The 18,602-nt window shown below is 44.8% G+C and overlaps 1 protein-coding gene across 1 annotated transcript in view; it reads right to left on the bottom strand.

The window, feature by feature from the left end:
- The window catches only part of PYGB (glycogen phosphorylase B), a 635,794-nt gene that overhangs the window by 413,504 nt on the left and 203,688 nt on the right, over positions 1 to 18,602 (bottom strand). The window lies entirely within an intron of this gene.

Below are 18,602 nucleotides of genomic sequence, written 5' to 3'. Positions count from 1 at the left end.
ATAGTTTTTATACTATACAACCACTGATATGAACAAAATTGACTGAAATATTGCTCCTATGTGTAGCTAGTGTTCATGTGCTGCTGCAGATTTCATACACCTTGGCTGGCACTGCCTTGCCATAGTAGAAGTTCGGAAATATGTTTTGAAACTGTAGGAACTCTGCGGTTTCTGCATGGTCACCACAGATTTTTTTGCCTTTGTTGCTACTCCTGCTACAGTGTAAATCCCGCTTGAGTGTCAAATCCTCCTTGGCTTCACATATAAGACTTGGGACACATTCGAAAGGAAAAGAACAGGGTGGCAAGATAATTCTTGTGAATGCACAATCTGGTTGTTTAAGGACCCTGATTTTGTCCTACTAGACTTCTGTCTCTGGGTTTGTTGTGGGTACAGTGCATGGTAAAAAATTGGATCTTTAGTGTTAGATGTGGATTACCATAGTACACTTCAAACACCCTGCTCTCAGAGCCCAAGTCTAGTGTGGTCTAAGAATTCATCATCTTGAAATGCCCTCACATTGCATTTTGGGCCTGTTTGCAATAGGGCAAACAAAAACTATTAAAAAAGTAGGTAGGACTGGTCCCAGGAACTTTGACCCCATTAGTTAGGGAGGGGTAAGGAGTCACCTCTCCAACTACTTTGAGCTACCCATAAATGTGCCACCTCCCAGCACCCTCTTCAGAACACTTTCTGGACCTGCAGAAGATCAGTAGAGTACTGGACCTGCTCTCTGTGAACAGAGAGGAATGCCGGAGGACTGGACTTGCTCCCTCCTGAACCCACGAAAAAGAAATGGACTCCAAGGTCAGTGGGCTGGCCTCTTGTGTTGCTACAGGGAATACAACAAGCTGCAAGAGGCTTTTTCCAGGAAGTATCCGGGTGCCCAGTGGCAACTGGACCTGGACTGGAGCCTGCTGTTGGCCTCTACCTGACACCCTGTGAGGGTCTAAGTGTCTCCTCTAAAGCCCTGGGGACTTTTGGCATGTACTCCTGTGGTGGACAGGAACATAAAAAACTAAGGGGGTCATTATGACCCCGGAGGTAAAAAACGCCTACCGCCGCCAAAAAAAAGACCATCACCGCGGCTACCAGCCGTCTGCCAAAATACCACCAGAAGGACGGTGGAAATCGGGCTTTGGCCATGCCAGCGGATGGCAGCAAGGCGGCGCTGCTGCCAGAATGAGAATAATACAGCCTGGCGGTGTTCTGCTGGTGGACACTGCTGCTGGTAGCAGCGCCCCGTCCCGTCTCCTGCCGGAGGACCCCCTGGATCCATGTAAGTGGGTGCTCCAACAGCAGAGGGGGGTGTTGTGTGTGTGTGTGAATGTTTGTGTGTGCGTGGATGCGGGTGTGTGTTGCGTGTTGTATGTGTGTGCATGTCTGGGGGTGTGAGTGCATGTATGTTGAGTAGTGTGAATGCGTGTATGTATGTAAGTGTGTGTGGATGTGTGTGTGAATGGATGCCTGCATGCGTGGATGAATGTGAGAATGGGTGTGGAGAGGAAGGGAGTGGGGGAGAACCTGTGGGGGGGAGGGGGATGGGGATTCCCCTATCTGTGAGAGGGTAGAAATTCCCTGTCACTGATAGTGCCTACCGCCATGGTTTTCGTGGCGGTAAGGGAGCCACGAAAACCATGGCGGTAGGCGGGGTCATAATCCCGCAGACGGGCAAGTGACGGCCGCCGGGCTGGAGATTGTTGTCTCCAGCCCGATGACCGTTTCCGCCGTGGCGGTCGGTGTGGTACACTGGCGGTTTGGCCTTAGCCAAACCTCCAATGTCATAATATGGAGGAAAGTACCACCAGCCTTTCCTCCATATTTCCACCGACCGCTGGGGTCATAATGACCCCGTAAATGACAAGGCAAAATCTTTGACCAGGATGAACCTGGCAGGTGTATCCTACTCAAACTGTGCCAAGGTCCCAGTCTTTCATGACGCCTGACTAACATTGGCACTTTATGCTTTTTAGCACTATGGGGGTCATTCTGACCCTGGCGGTCTTGGACTGCCAGGGCGCAGAATGAGGGAAGCACCGCCAACAGGTTGGCGGTGCTTCCAAGCCCATTCTGACCACAGCGGTAAAGCCGCGGTCGGAAAACCGGGGCCGGCGGTTTCCCGCCATTTTTGCCCCAGCTGGGCGAATCCGCCAGGGCAGCGCTGCTTGGGATTCTGACCCCCTTACCGCCAGCCTGTTCCTGGCGGTTTTCACCGCCAGGAAGAGGCTGGCGGTAAGGGGTGTCCTGGGGCCCCTGGGGCCACTGGCATGGGCAGTTCAGGGGTCCCCTAACAGGGCCCCGGCCAGCTTTTCACTGTCTGCCTAGCAGACAGTGAAAAGCGCGACGGGTGCAACTGCACCCGTCACACGTCCGCAACACCGCCGGCTCCATTCGGAGCCGGCTTCTGTGTTGCGGCCTCATTCCCGCTGGGCCAGCGGGCGCTAACTTGGTTAGCGCCCGCCGGCCCAGTGGGAATGTTGGAATGCCGGCATCGGTCTTTTGGCCGCATGGCGGCCGATTGGCGGTTCCCGCCAAAGTTTGAATGACCGCCTATGTCTTATCAAAAAGCTTACAAATTCGTATCTCCAGTTCCCCCTTCTTGTTTTTTTGTTATTGTGGTGGCAATTTATTACACTTTACTCTGTTTTTCTAATTTGGTTTGGGATTTTTATTGTTTTTCATTTTGACCTTATTATTGTTTTTGTACTCCATGAATACTTTACACATACACAGCTTTAAGCTTATAAAACGACAATCATTATATTCAGGATTCTATAACTGGACACATGAATGTTGCATGGTCAGTTACTGGGTAACAATAATACCTATTCGTAGACTACAACCATCTCGTAAAAACTTTGCTGGAAAAAATATTAACATTGCTAGGATAAATAAATAGCTCTGTATTTAAACTAAGAGCATGTTTGATTTATTGCACCCCTGTGAGAGAGAGCTTTTTTTCTTGAAACTGCAAGCTCTCTGATCAAGGGTTTAGCAGAACAGAAGGAATATGTGAATTGCGGAAAGTAATGTATTTTGTTGAGGTATCATTGTGTAATTCATGTTACTTTGTGTATTTTTGAGGGTGTCAAACAAGTAGTGTGTTGTACTTGACACATGTTAGATTGGCTTGCTCTTACCATGGCATGTGTTGGAACGTTAGACAACTGCTATTCTATTTAGTTGTTTTGGACGAGACTTGGTGGTTCATTTGTGTCATTTTGCTGTGTCTGCATTGCTTCAGTCAGTTTTTGTGGCTATGGAGTATTTTTGTTTATGCAATTGTGAACTCTGTTTTTGGCTGTGATGGTTTCTTGCTAACTGATGTAATCATGTTAGAGTGTTAAAGCCCATATTTTTTAATATGTGGATGGTCATACCATGTTTAATATATGCAGTAATTGGTTTTGGTGTCCAATTGGACCTTAAGTTTTATGTAGACTTGACACGCCCTTTGACTTTCTTTTCGGATTCTTTCCTCCATAGCTACAGACACTTGTTTAGCTTGTAGTTTATTTTCGACCAAGACCCTTTTGCCAACTGCTTGATTGCTTCAAACGTGGTAAAATGCCTTGCTCAATCACACCCCTGTGTTTGCAGGATTTAATGAGGAAAAACGAGGTTACCCGATGAATTCCTTGCTCTATGCTAAAGTACAGGAACATTTCTCCTCTGCACTTGCGCACCTTGGCTCTGGTATTGCCATTCTTGCATCTGGATGGTGGCAACACCTCAAAGACTCCACACCGACACCTCGTAAAGGCACTCTACATGTTGCAGCATTCCTCATCCAGGGCTGGAAATTACTCACTGTCCTGATGGAACTCCAGTGGCTCGCTATGTGGCCCACACCATCTTTAAAACCAGCTGCATCATTTGTGCACTCACGGAAAAGCTCACCATCTCTGGTGGCTCCCAGCGCACTCGCAGACAGGCCACCATCAAACTGGAGACTAAGAGCAAAAAATAACAATCAAGGCAGCAGACACCTTCTATCTATGTACCCAGAATTTTGAACAGCCTCCCTGTATCCATAAGGCAGCACCAATGCTAGTCCACTTTAGGCAAGAGTTGAAGACACACCTCTTTGAAGAACACTACAGCACAACGCAGTAACAACCCAATAACCAACTTCCTCTCCTATCACTTGTCGAGTCTATGCTTGCCTTTGAACTTGAACAGCACTCCGCTACCTTTCTTGCTAGATTAGACCACACAAATACCACAATCATGCACACTACTACTGACAAGGTGCTCAAGTGCTCTGTGGACATTGATTACGCTACTCCATGGGAGACTAACATTAGTGATTAGTCAAATATAGTCGTTGTAGATAGGCACGTTGTTTGATTTGCTGCCATGCAAACTGAAATACTCTTTTTGTGAGGTTTAGTGCAAGATTGTGCGGGGTCCTTTTGTGATGCTGATCTTATGTACTTAATCTAACATTTCGTGCACATTTTTGCTTGCCGTTATGTTTTTTTGGGATGGGATTTTTCTATAGATTAATTCTGTACTATAATCCAAGCGTGCATAGGAAGAGTTGGGACTTTCCCAAATGCCCTTTTAGGTCCGGCACTTCAATTTTTCATTACAGCATTTCTTTCTATATAAACCGTTTTCCAGATGTCTGGTAGCACCCCGATCCCTCAGACTGGTGTGTGGATATTCTCCTTCTCTAAACACTCCCAGGATTTATGTTCGAAATCCTTCAGTTCTTAACAATGCCTCCTATTAATATCGATATTGTGCTAGTCACAGTGACCAATCTGCGTTTGGTGTGTGTGTGGTGCATGTGTGTGAATTGAGGTGTGTCTGTTGAGGTTATGTGTCTGTATGTGCGTGCGTTACTGGTGTCTGGACAGAGTGAAGTAGTACTGTCTGTGTATGTAGCGGGCCAGTTGTGAATGTGCGTATATGTGTGTGTTTATGCATCTTTATGTGTGTATGTATGCCTGTGTGTGTTTGTGGATTGGTGAGTGTAGGTTGAGTTTGTTTGTGTATATGCATGCGTGTCTGTCTCCGGATAGAGGGGAGGAGTAGATCTATGTATATGCACTGGGCATGTGCATGTATGTGTGTATGATTGTCTGTGGGTGTATATGTATGCGTGTGGATGTGTATATGTGTGTTTGTGTATGCGGGTGTGTGTTTGTGTGTGTGTATGTGTCTATATGTGTATTTGTGTGTGTGGATGTATTTGTGTGTATGTGCATGTATGCAAGTGTATGTATGTTTTCGTGTGTGTGTGTGAAAGAGACCAAGTGTGTGGCTTAAGGGATGTAGGATATGTAGTTCTAATGCAGATGTGCTGTGGCTGCATGTTCGTGCATTACTGACTTGTTACAGGCCCTATTTACAACAAAGCTTTTGACAGCTACCCGTGCAAATATGTCCTATGTAAAAATTAGCACAAACAACATTATCCTAGAGTAGTTTGAGGGCAGCCATGGCAAGGTTAACAAGCAATGACAAAGCCAAATGCGAGATCAATTGTCTTTGTCATATTTTTTGCTGTATTGTACAGCAGCGATGGCTTCAGTGCAGCATGGCTGAAAGTGAGAAAAAAAAGCTATGGCGTGGACAAAGCTGGCTGTGTTATAGAGCTTTTTAGGATTAGCCTAAGCGTACGATCTCTTGTATACTTTTAAGTATACTTCTTCTGTGGGCTTCCAGCTAACACATTTGTTTGTTATAGTTTCATTAAAAAATCCTCGCTTGCTAGTGTTCAATCATGCTTTGTTGTCCATCCTTCTTCTGTGTGGGAGCAGGGACCAACCACTGTATAATTACACTTTGTCCTGTTTATATGGTCTTTAGGGGACTTTTTTTTACTTTGTTAGCTGCTCCTGTCCAGGGAAGCTTCCCTTCTCATTTGCAGAGCATTCTTCCTCTGGGCTTAACTGTAAACAAGGCTATAAATCAGGCTGTTTTATCACATTTGCTCTTTGTGGGCTCTCTGCACCCTCTCTCAGCTGCTTGGCTCCCACCCTTCCTTGGCTTAGATTTTCTTTACCAAGTGTTCCTGACTGTGTGCTTAGAGCAATGGGGGAGGATCGGTTGCAATTGTTTATAGCCTAGGCACCCAGCTCTACCAGGGCTTCGAAAACCTCAGAGACAGTGCTCACTTCTGATCCATACTGGAATCCCACTCGCAGCTCCATCAGTGCACCACAATTCACACACTCCAAGCCCTCAGCCGTGCAGGTGCCAGTGCCAGGAACCCAACACCGTCTGCCAGAGCACAACAGTTCTCGCAGTCAGTACACTCTGCTGCTCCGCAGTTCACACACTCCAAGTCCTCAGATGTGCCAGTTCCAGGAACCCCACAAATGCTGTCTGCCAGAGCACCTCATTTCTTACAGTCAGTACACTCTGCTGTTCCAGTACTAGGACCACAGGTGCAGTGCATCACAGTTCTACCCCGGAGCGGTCACTTCCCTTCCTATACTGGGACTCCGCTCACATACAGTTTCATTACAGCAGCTCAGTTCTACTATTCAGTCCCACTGCCAAGCCAATACTGGACCCAAAAGAGCAAAACACACTCAGCCAGTGTACCTCAAGTCTAAAATCCTATGCCACTGTTGATGGGAACTACCACAGCTCTGCCTGAATCCATCAATTCTAACATACAGTGCACATTTCTTCTCAGTACTAAGGCTCACACACACAAACCCTTCAGGACTCATCGCTTTTGTGTCCCAGAGGCAATGCCACTCCCATACTGGGCCCCACTCACAGCTTCACTGGGGAACCTCTAGGCTAACACTCGGCAACACTGGCACCCAATACTAGGTTCCACATAGAGCTCAATTAACATACCTCACTTCTGACCTTGTGTGCCCGTTAGTATTCCAGTACTGCAGCCTACATACAACTCTGCCAGTGCACCTCAGCCCTAACCTGGAGCACCCCATCATTCTAATGCCAGGAATTACACGGTACTCCGTTTCTCATTCCTCACCTGTTCCCTTTCTGTTATTCCAGCACTGGGCTGGGACACAGCTCTGTCTATAACCACCAATCCTGATCTGAAGCTCCCCAATATTGCTGTATTGGAGTTCACATACAACTCTGCTAATGCACCTCCTGCTGTTCTGCCGTGCCCCCTGCTGTTCCACACTCTAACTTCTGTTTGAGGGCGTGGGGGAGCCAATTAAATCTTTTCCTAGATGCCATCTTTATTTGGGAGGGTCTGTTTCACCTATCTCACTACTTTCTTTCCTTTACTCTGTTTACTCTCAATGTTTTCTTTCTCCCCCACGTTTCTTTTTCCAGCTCTTAAAATCCACATAAACAGTTGAAAGAAAGAGCAAAACTGTTAATTTCTACTCCTCTCCCTTTTTTTAGTTCCTTATGCCTCTTGCTACCTCCTCTTTCAAACTCGCAAAAACTTGGTTCTTTCGTTCCTTGTTTTGTTCCTCTTTTTTCTTCATCAGGTGTTCATTCTTTTACTATTTTTCTCTTCCCTTCATTTTTTCTTTCTTTCTTATTTGCTCTTCCCTTTAACTCGTTATGCGTCCTTTCACTTTTTTTTTTAGACCTTTCTTCCTTCCGTTCTCTGGTGTTTTTCTTAGCTTTATCTGTCAATTCACGTTTTCCTACAAATCCCTCTTTTTTCTGCCAGTATGTGGAAGCCACAAGTTACTTGTTGGACCCAAAGTGTCAAAGTGGTTTTCCCATTCTGTGTCTGTGGGAAATTAATCAGTACATACATGCCCTGGCTCTTTGACTGCTTGTTTCTCTCACCATCTCTCTTTTTTTCTTTAATGTTCATTTTTCTCTTTTTTCACACTTCTTTCATTACTTCTTCCTCTTTATCTTTCGGAAGCTAGCTTCCTTCCCTTTTTTCTTTAGTCTCACACGTTTGCTCCATTTCTTCTTAGTTGTGTTTTCATTTTCTCGCTCTTTCTTTCCATTCTTTTATTTCTTTGCAACCCCTTCTCTTTCTTCCTTTCGTCTGTTGTAGTCCTTTCACATCTCTTTTTCTGCCCCATCCGCTTTCTTTCCTGAGGCCTAGTTATCAATGGAGGAACAGGTGCAGTGGCACCGGGGCTCAGAGACCTATGGACCTCACTCAACTCTAATTATTGCTGTATTTTCCTACCGAAATTGCAGTCAACCATTTTCCTTTCTTACTCCAGGGCCCATGGCACCGTAACGACACCACTTGTCCTCTCCATCTTTCCTTTCACCCTCCAATCTGCCCCAAATGATATCTTTGTTATGGTGTTTTGAGCATTACACTCTAATGCCAAAAGTTTATTTCTGTTAAAGGTTTATATGATAATTGTATATATTTTAAGATAGAGGAAGAAGGTAAACGGAAGTGCTTTAGTTAAATGCTGGGCCACTGGAATTATATGGCAGGAAAAGATGAAATTATGAGACATGGTTGACCAATTTATGTGGCAAGAAAAGCCCAGTTATAAATTTACAATGCCAATAGATCTAACTCAAGAAAATGTGAGACATATTGACTTGCAAATGCTTGTTTTCTTAACTTTCTGCCATGTTGCAACATGGATAAGACACACTGGGAAAGCCAACAGATCTCACATCGCGAGACCTATTGACTTTGCCAAAGTTTGTCTTTTTCTCTCACTGCTCAACATGGAATTACCCTCACATGCAGACCGGTATGCAGACACAGAATTATGGGGCACATTCCAATCAAGATTGAAAAAGGGGAATTTAAATATTGCAGCACATGGCTTTACATCAGCTCTTTATTATCATTCCAAAGAGTTGAAATAAACTTGGCTACTGGCCCCAGTGAACAATGAAAAAGTAATTACTGCTTTCCAGCTTCGCCAGGCTGCGGGCATAGAAAAGAAGCATATATCAGGCAGAACACTTTATTGGCATGACATATCAACATTGTTAATGTAAGTACATGGACTTCCCAGAGTGACTCATAAATGAAGGTTTGGTACACTACATGTGAAAGTGATATCCTACGGAAGGCTGCTTTTTCGGTGTGACGTCTCTTTTGGTGAAATTCAAAAACACAAGAAACCGCCCTGTCCTCGCAGATGTGCTTCACCGAGGCATAGCAAGATGTTGAACTCATAAAACGTATATATTTGTAGCAGTGCATTTAGAGAACAAAGCAGGTAAGATGTATTTCTAATCCTTGGAAAGTGGTTGCTCTGTTGAGTGGGAATCTTTTCATCCCAGATGTCACAATTCTTTTAGATAAGTGACGCTCGAAAAATTAACCACCGCTAGCAGTGAATGCAGGAGCATGATTCATTACATGTCTACAGGTGCATGTGGGGTCTTGAAGTGTGGATGGTTTGAAGATATCTGTTCATCGTCAAAATACTTAAAGTGTGTTAGGGAGAGTGGAGAATCCACCATGCGGGAGAAACCCTTATGGTGTGAGTTTTGCAAAGTGAGATTGATAATTCCCTTGTGAGGGACATTCTGGCCTTCCTGAGGGATGGACCTGCAACTTTAGGGACCTGAATTGTGGATGATACAGCATTAGGATGATTGAAGACACCAATGGGGAGTTCTTCAGGTGTTCTGGACCCCCCTTCATCCTCCCCGACCCTCTATGTAATTCCAAACAGGGTTTCAGAGGAGGTGGAGCAGTTTGTATAGTTTGTATAGCGCTTACTAACCCTGACGAGGCATCAAAGAGCTTTTTGGTGAGTAGCACGTTACTCCTGAACCCAAAAAGATTAGTGGTAGATTAGTTTAGGGAAGTATGAATTAAATTAAGCAGTGGACACATGCACCTGTTAGTTAGATTGAATAGAATATTAGGGGATCGAAGAGGGAAGAATCTAGAAAATGTTAATTGGAAGATTACAGTAGTAAAATGAGGTTTGGAATGAGTCCGAGGAGGGATGCATGAGGGGATAATTTAGAAAGGGTTGTGTGGGAGATCATAGCAGTAGAATGAGGTTTGAGATGAGTCAGAGCGGAGATACAGAATGGATTGAAAGAGGTACGGGATAACAGAGTAGTGCAGTGGAGAGAGTGATGTTTTTTTTCTCTTCTACAGTAGGAGTAAAGGAATAAATACATAGATACATGACGACATAGAAAGGGTATATATAAGGAAAATAATATATTGAAATTGAAATTTGTATTAATTAATTTGTGTATTTTTTATAACTAATTAAAAAAAAAAAATTAGCTCAATATTTCTATAGTAAAGTGCTTGTAGATAAAATAGTTATGATAATATTTACATATAGTGATAGATAAATAAAACAGAGACCCATAAGCATCTAGTCAAGTAACATATAAAACTCTGCACTGACTTACAAACATGCTAAGGGAAGAATAGTACATATATATATATATATATATATATATATATATATATATATATATATATATATATACATATGGAAAATGTCACTTACCCAGTGTACATCTGTTCGTGGCATGAGACGCTGCAGATTCACATGCTGTGCATATCCCGCCATCTAGTGTTGGGCTCGGAGTGTAACAAGTTGTTTTTCTTCGAAGAAGTCTTTTCGAGTCACGAGATCGAGGGACTCCTCCCATTTCGGCTCCATTGCGCATGGGCGTCGACTCCATCTTAGATTGTTTTCCCCGCAGAGGGTGAGGTAGGAGTTGTGTATATAGTAATAGTGCCCATGCAATGGAGTAAGTATGTATGTACCTAATGTGACTAAAAGTATTATATTTACAAATTTACAAATGTACAAGTTTAATTTTAATCAACTTATAACGGCTACAGGCTCCCGGGGAGGTGGGAGGGTGCATGTGAATCTGCAGCGACTCATGCCACGAACAGATGTACACTGGGTAAGTGACATTTTCCGTTCGATGGCATGTGTAGCTGCAGATACACATGCTGTGCATAGACTAGTAAGCAGTTATCTCCCCAAAAGCGGTGGTTTAGCCTGTAGGAGTTGAAGTTGTTTGAAATAATGTTCTTAGTACTGCTTGTCCTACTGTGGCTTGTTGTGTTGTTAACACATCCACGCAGTAATGTTTAGTGAATGTATGAGGCCTAGACCATGTTGCTGCCTTACAGATTTCTGTCATTGGTATATTTCCTGGAAAGGCCATTGTGGCGCCTTTCTTTCTAGTGGAGTGTGCCTTCGGTGTAATAGGCAGTTCTCTCTTAGCGTTAGCATAACAGGTTTGAATACATTTAACTATCCATCTGGCAATGCCTTGTTTGGATATTGGATTTCCTGTATGAGGTTTTTGGTAAGCTACAAACAATTGTTTTGTCTTGCGAAACTGCTTGGTTCTATCAATGTAGTACATTAGAGCTCTTTTTATGTCTAATGTATGTAATGCTCTTTCAGCTACAGAGTCTGGTTGTGGAAAAAACACTGGGAGTTCCACAGTTTGGTTTAAGTGGAACGGTGATATAACTTTTGGCAAAAATTTGGGATTTGTGCGTATAACCACTTTATGTTTGTGTATTTGTATAAAGGGTTCTTGTATGGTAAAGGCTTGTACTTCACTCACTCTTCTGAGGGATGTGATAGCTATTAGAAAGGCTACTTTCCAAGTTAAGTATTGCATTTCACAAGAGTGCATGGGTTCGAATGGTGGACCCATGAGTCGCGTTAATACAATATTGAGGTTCCACGAAGGAACTGGTGGTGTTCTTGGTGGAATGATCCTTTTTAGACCCTCCATAAATGCTTTTATGACTGGGATTCTAAATAGTGAAGCTGAATGTGTAATTTGCAGACATGCTGAAATTGCTGTGAGATGTATTTTAATGGACGAAAAAGCTAAGTTAGATTTTTGTAAGTGTATTAAGTAGCTTACAATGTCTTTTGCGGACGCGTGTAATGGTTGAATTTGATTATTTTGACAGTAATAAACAAATCATTTCCATTTATTTGCGTAGCAATGTCTTTTAATAGGTTTTCTAGCCTGTTTGATGACCTCCATACATTCTTGTGTAAGGTCTAGGTGTCCGAATTCTAAGACTTCAGGAGCCAGATCGCTAGATTGAGCGATGCTGGATTCGGGTGTCTGATCCGCTGTTTGTGTTGAGTTAACAGATCTGGTCTGTTTGGTAGTTTGATATGAGGCACTACTGACAGGTCTAGTAATGTTGTGTACCAAGGTTGTCGTGCCCAAGTTGGTGCTATTAGTATTAGTTTGAGTTTGTTTTGACTCAATTTGTTTACAAGATACGGAAGGAGTGGGAGAGGGGGAAAAGCGTATGCAAATATCCCTGACCAACTCATCCATAACGCATTGCCTTTGGAGTGAGGCTGTGGGTACCTGGATGCAAAGTTTTGGCATTTTGCGTTTTCTTTTGTTGCGAATAGGTCTATTTGCGGTGTTCCCCACTTTTGGAAGTAGGTTTGCAGTATCTGTGGATGAATCTCCCATTCGAGGATCTGTTGGTGATCTCGACTGAGATTGTCGGCCAATTGGTTTTGAATTCCTGGGATGTATTGCGCTATTAGGCGAATGTGATTGTGAATCGCCCAATGCCAAATCTTCTGTGTTAAGAGACACAGTTGTGATGAGTGTGTGCCTCCCTGTTTGTTTAAGTAATACATTGTTGTCATGTTGTCCGTTTTGACAAGAATGTGTTTGTGGGTTATTAGCGGTTGAAATGCTTTTAACGCAAGAAACACTGCTAGTAGTTCTAGCTGATTTATGTGAAGTTGTTTCTGCTGAATGTCCCATTGTCCCTGGATGCTGTGTTGGTTGAGATGTGCTCCCCACCCTACCATGGAAGCATCTGTTGTGATTACGTATTGAGGCACTGGGTCTTGCAAAGGCCACCCTTGGTTTAAATTTACAGGATTCCACCATTGAAGTGAGGTGTGTGTTTGGCGGTCTATCAACACTAGATCTTGAAGTTGACCCTGTGCTTGTGTCCATTGTGTTGCTAGGCACTGATGTAAGGGCCGCATGTGTAATCTTGTGTTTGGGACAATGGCTATGCATGAGGACATCATGCCTAGTAGTTTCATCACTAGTTTTACCTGATACTTTTGGTTTGGGTGCATGCTTTGTATTACGTTTTGGAATGCTTGTACCCTTTGTGGACTTGGAGTGGCAATCCCTTTTTTTGTGTTGATTGTTGCTCCTAAGTATTGTTGTATTTGACACGGCTGTAAGTGTGATTTTTGGTAGTTTAGTGAGAACCCTAGTTTGTGAAGGGTTTCTATGAAGTTTTTTGTGTGGTGAAGACACTGTTTGTGGGTGTTGGTTTTGATTAACCAATCGTCTAGATACGGGAATACGTGTATATGCTGTTTACTGATATGTGCCGCTACTACTGCAAGGCATTTTGTAAATACCCTTGGTGCTGTTGTTATTCCGAATGGTAACACTTTGAACTGGTAATGTACTCCTTGGATTACAAACCTTAAGTATTTCCTGTGTGAAGGATGTATGGGTATATGGAAGTACGCATCTTTGAGATCTAATGTCGTCATGTAGTCTTGTTGTTTGAGCAAGGGGATTACGTCTTGAAGTGTCACCATGTGAAAGTGATCTGATTTGATGTAAAGATTTAGGGCCTCATTCTGACCCTGGCGGTTCTAAATCGCCAGGGCCGCGGGCAACGGAAGCACCGCCAACAGGCTGGCGGTGCTTCAGTGCCCATTCTGACCGCGGCGGTAAAGCCGCGGTCAGAAAAGGTGATTCGGCGGTTTCCCGCCGGAATACCCCAAGCAGCGCCGCCATGGGGATTCCGACCCCCTTCCCGCCACCCTGTTTCTGGCGGTTTTTACCGCCAGGAACAGGATGGCGGGAATGGGTGTCGTGGGGCCCCTGGGGGCCCCTGCACTGCCCATGCCACTGGCATGGGCAGTGCAGGGGCCCCCTAACAGGGCCCCAGCATGATTTTCACTGTCTGCTTAGCAGACAGTGAAAATCGCGACGGGTGCAACTGCACTCGTCGCACCCCTGCAACACCGCCGGCTCCATTCGGAGCCGGCTTCTATGTTGCAGGGGCTTTCCCGCTGGGCCGGCGGGCGCTCCTTTGGCGGGCGCCCGCCGGCCCAGCGGGAAAGCCAGAATGGCCGCCGCGGTCTTTTGACCGCGGAGCGGCCAAATGGCGGTGACCGCATGGCGGGCGCGCGGTCAGAATGCCCGCCTTAGTGTCCTGAGTTCTAATATAGGTCTTAGAGTTTTGTCCTTTTTGGCTATGAGAAAGTACAGGGAGTAAACCCCTGTCCCTTTTTGATGATTGGGTACTAGTTCTATTGCATCTTTTTGTAACAACTCTTGGACTTCTATCTGTAATAGATCCTCGTGTTGTTTGGACATGTTGTGTGTTTTTGGCTGCACATTTGGTGGTAATTGTAGGAATTCTATGCAATAGCCATGTTGGATGATGGCTAGGACCCACGAGTCTGTTGTTATTTCCTCCCAATTTTGGTAAAAATCTGTTAGTCTCCCCCCCACTGGTGTTACGTGTTGGGGATTTGTGACACTGAAGTCACTGTTTGTTTTGAGGGGTCTTGGGACTTTGGAACTTCCCTCTAGTCTAAGGGAACTGTCCCCCTCTGTATTGTCCCCGAAAGCCTCCTCTCTGATACTGGCTTTGGTATGTGGGCCTGGTTTGTGAAGTTGAGGGTTCTGTGGTTTGAGCCCGAAACCCCCCTCTAAATTGTGTCTTCCTAAAAGTGCCTCTGCTCTGTGGGGAGTAGAGCGCGCCCATGGCCTTGGCCGTATCTGTATCTTTTTTCAACTTCTCTATATAGGTGTCCACTTCCGGCCCAAACAACTGCTGTCCATTAAAAGGCATATTAAGCACAGCCTGTTGGATTTCGGGCTTGAATCCTGAGGTGTGTAGCCATGCATGTCTCCGAATTGTCACCGCTGTATTTACAGTTCTTGCAGCTGTGTCTGCTGCGTCCATTGCTGAACGTATCTGGTTATTTGAGATACTTTGGCTCTCTTCTACCACCTGTTGCGCACATTTTTGGAATTCTTTGGGCAGATGTTCAATAAAGTGTTGCATTTCATCCCAGTGCGCTCTGTCATACCTTGACAGCAGAGCCTGTGAATTCGCAATGCGCCATTGATTGGCTGCTTGTGATGCCACTCTTTTTCCCGCTGCGTCGAACTTGCGACTTTCTTTGTCGGTTGGTGGTGCATCTCCGGAGGTGTGTGAATTCGCCCTTTTACGTGCTGCGCCAACTACTACTGAGTCCGGTGTCAGTTGCTGTGTAATGTACATAGGGTCTGTTGGTGGAGGCTTGTACTTTTTCTCCACCCTAGGAGTAATGGCCCTGCCTTTAACGGGTTCTTGAAATATTTGCTTTGCGTGTTTCAACATTCCCGGTAGCATTGGAAGACTCTGGTACTGACTATGTGTGGACGACAGAGTATTAAATAAAAAGTCATCTTCGATAGGTTCAGCGTGTAGTGTCACGTTGTGAAAAGCAGCTGCTCTGGACACCACCTGCGCGTAAGCCGTACTGTCTTCAGGTGGTGATGATCTTGCTGGGTAACAGTCAGGACTGTTATCTGACAAAGGCGCATCATACAGATCCCATGCATTTGGCTCATCTTGGCTCATGCTTGTGTGTGTTGGAGACTGCACCATAGGTGGGCTAGCGATTGGTGATGATTGTGGTGAGCGCTGAGGTGATGGTGGCGGAGTTACTTGTTTTGCCACCTTTGCTTGTGGTGGTTTATCCTTCTCTTGGAAAGCCAGTTTCCTTTTCATCCTTATAGGAGGGAGAGTTCTTATTTTCCCTGTCACCTTTTGGATATGGGGCCTTCTCTGTGTATAATCTGGCTCCCCTGCCTCTAGCTCCTATCCGAATTTATGGCTTTGCATTTGTGTGGAAAGCCCTTGCTCCTCGGTGTAGGAACTTGTTTTCGGCTCCGAAGCCGGATGTTTCGGGATCGAAACCTTTTCCACCGTTTTTTTTGGCTCCGAAGCCACTTTTTTGTGTTTCGGTGTTCCGATCTCTCAGTGCCGAGTCATCTCGGTGCCGGTATCTCGATGTCGAGATTGTTCTGACCCGGTGTCTCGGGCCGAGTCTTTTCTGTGCCGGTATCTCGACCGGAGTCGGATGACTTCGACACATGTGTGCCCTTTTTCGGTGCCGATGAACGGTCACCGATTTTGTGGGTTAAGCCATGGCCTGCCGGCGGTAGCGTCCCCTGGGCTGTGATGATTTTAACGTGAGTTTTGGCCTGGGCTGTTTTACTCACGGTTTTCGCCGTCTGTTCTGTTTCGGCCTCGTCCGAGTCAGCAATGGAGAAGCTTTCTTCTTCCTCCAAGTCTTGGTGTCCTGATGGCGCCGACGCCATTTGAAGTCTTCTCGCTCTCCGGTCCCTCAGCATTTTCCTCGATCGAAACGCTCAACAGGCCTCACAGGTATCCTCTTTGTGTTCGGGAGGCAAACACATATTACAGACCAAATGTTGATCTGTGTAAGGATACTTGTTGTGGCATTCGGGGCAGAAGCGGAATGGGGTCCGTTCCATTAGTCTTGTAGACGCACGTGGTCGGGCCGACAAGGCCCCGCCGGGGAATCGAAACCCCGAAGGGCCACCGGAGCTCTTCAAAATTCGGTGTTGATCTGTGATAACTAACCCGATACCGAACACAAACAATACCGTCAAATTTTTCCGATATCAAACTAACTTTCCGAACCGAAACACGGAGCGCAGAGGAACACGTCCGAACCCGATGGCGGAAAGAAAACAATCGAAGATGGAGTCGACGCCCATGCGCAATGGAGCCGAAATGGGAGGAGTCCCTCGATCTCGTGACTCGAAAAGACTTCATCGAAGAAAAACAACTTGTAACACTCCGAGCCCAACACTAGATGGCGGGATATGCACATCATGTGTATCTGCAGCTACACATGCCATTGAACATATATATACACACACACATTTATAAGCATACGTAATACATACATTTGTTAAGGAGATCTAAAATATATCTCTATATTTTAAAACCATAGTTACTATACATATTTGCACAAGGAAAGGCACATATCTAGATACATACATATAATCAAATTTACATGTTTACATACACAGGGATGTGCTGTACATTAGAGTTTGAGAATGGTGGTTATGTAGGAAAGAGCTAACAATTGAGTAGTCTTCTGAAGATAAGATAGTTATCTGTGGATCTTCTATTTGGTGGTAATGAATTCCAAAGTTTGGCTGCTTCGACAGAGAAAGATGTACCACCCTTAGTCTTTTTCTTGTATTGTGGGGTTTTGAGGTGAGGGGCCAATCTTGAGCAGATGTTCCTTTGCTGAATGTATTTGTTGTTTTTATTCCTGATGAAAAGGGGTCTGGTCCATGGTTTTCTTTGTGGGTGACACAAAGCAGCTTGAAGGTGAATCTTCTGCCAACTGATAACCAATGTAGGGCCCTCAAGGCAGGGGAGAGGTGGGCCTGTGGCTTTACATGTAGGAGTAGACTGGCAGCAAAGTTCTGAATCTGTTGTAATCTTTTTTATAGTGAATACAGATGATCTGTGGTAGATGCCATCGGCATAATAAAGTTTGACAATACAAGAGAGATAATAGCCCGGACCTTGTGTGGAAATCCCAGGTAGGGGAAGATGTGTTGCAGAGTTTTCATAGTGATGAAGCTTGATCTTGCTAATTTGTCCACTTAGGTATTCATTGTGAACTTGAAGTCTATGATAATTCCACAGTTTCTTACTTCATTAGATTCTTTAGGAGGTGGTCCCAGATTGTCAGGCCAGGTGTAAAAGTGGGCCATAATTCTTCCAACCGCCAATTGTGAATTTTGCGTTTTGGAAGCATTCACTTTGAAATGGCTCCATGTCATCCACTGATCAACAGCCCTGAGGCAACTGAAGATGTATGATTATCCAATGTCTGTGGGCCTTTCCAGTTTAAGGAGTATTTGTGTGTTGCCTGCATAGCTGTAGCATGTGAACTGAAATTAACTGCTCATTGCCGGTAATGACTTCATGTAGATGGTGAAAAGCGTGGGTGTGATGGCTGAGCCCTGAAGGACCCATACTTTTGTTAAGTACGGTTTGGATGCAAAAGGGGTAGTATGGATGACATTCGTTCTGTTTTGAATGTAGGATGTGATCCAGTCGAGATCAGCCCACTCTAAGTCAGCTTTATAGAGTCCTTGTATTAGGGTGTCATGGTCAACTGTGTCAAAGGCCGCTGAGAGGTCCAAGAGAAGTAGTGCAGCAGCCCCATTGCCATCTACTGTGTTTTTACAGTCATTCCAGATGGCAATGAGGGCAGATTCTGTGCCTCTTCCTGGCCAGAATACAGTTTGGTATCCTGACAGTATGGAGTTAATCTTCAATGAATTGTGAAATCTGGGTGAATGTTGCTATTTTTATCAGTTTGCCCAGGAAAAGTTCATTTATAATTGGTCTGTAGTTGTTGGGGTTATGCTGGTCTAGGCTTGTTTTCTTTAATAATAGGCATACTCATGTCTTTTTTAGGTCTTCTGGAAAGATTCCTGTAGTTAAACTTTCAAACAACTGCAAAGCGGTAATTGGGTGACGAAAGAAAAGTCACCACAATATTATCGTCAATCTGGGTGTGTGAAACAGGGAGCAGGTAGGTGCATGCCTAGACTTCCTACACAGCCTGGTACAGAGATAGGTATTGCTCAACATTTGCAGTGAATCCGAAACA

Source organism: Pleurodeles waltl, chromosome 5 (assembly GCF_031143425.1).
Source record: "Pleurodeles waltl isolate 20211129_DDA chromosome 5, aPleWal1.hap1.20221129, whole genome shotgun sequence".
NCBI lineage: Eukaryota > Metazoa > Chordata > Amphibia > Caudata > Salamandridae > Pleurodeles > Pleurodeles waltl.
Note: the sequence above shows the minus strand (reverse complement) of the source record. Positions and strands in the feature narration are given on the sequence as shown.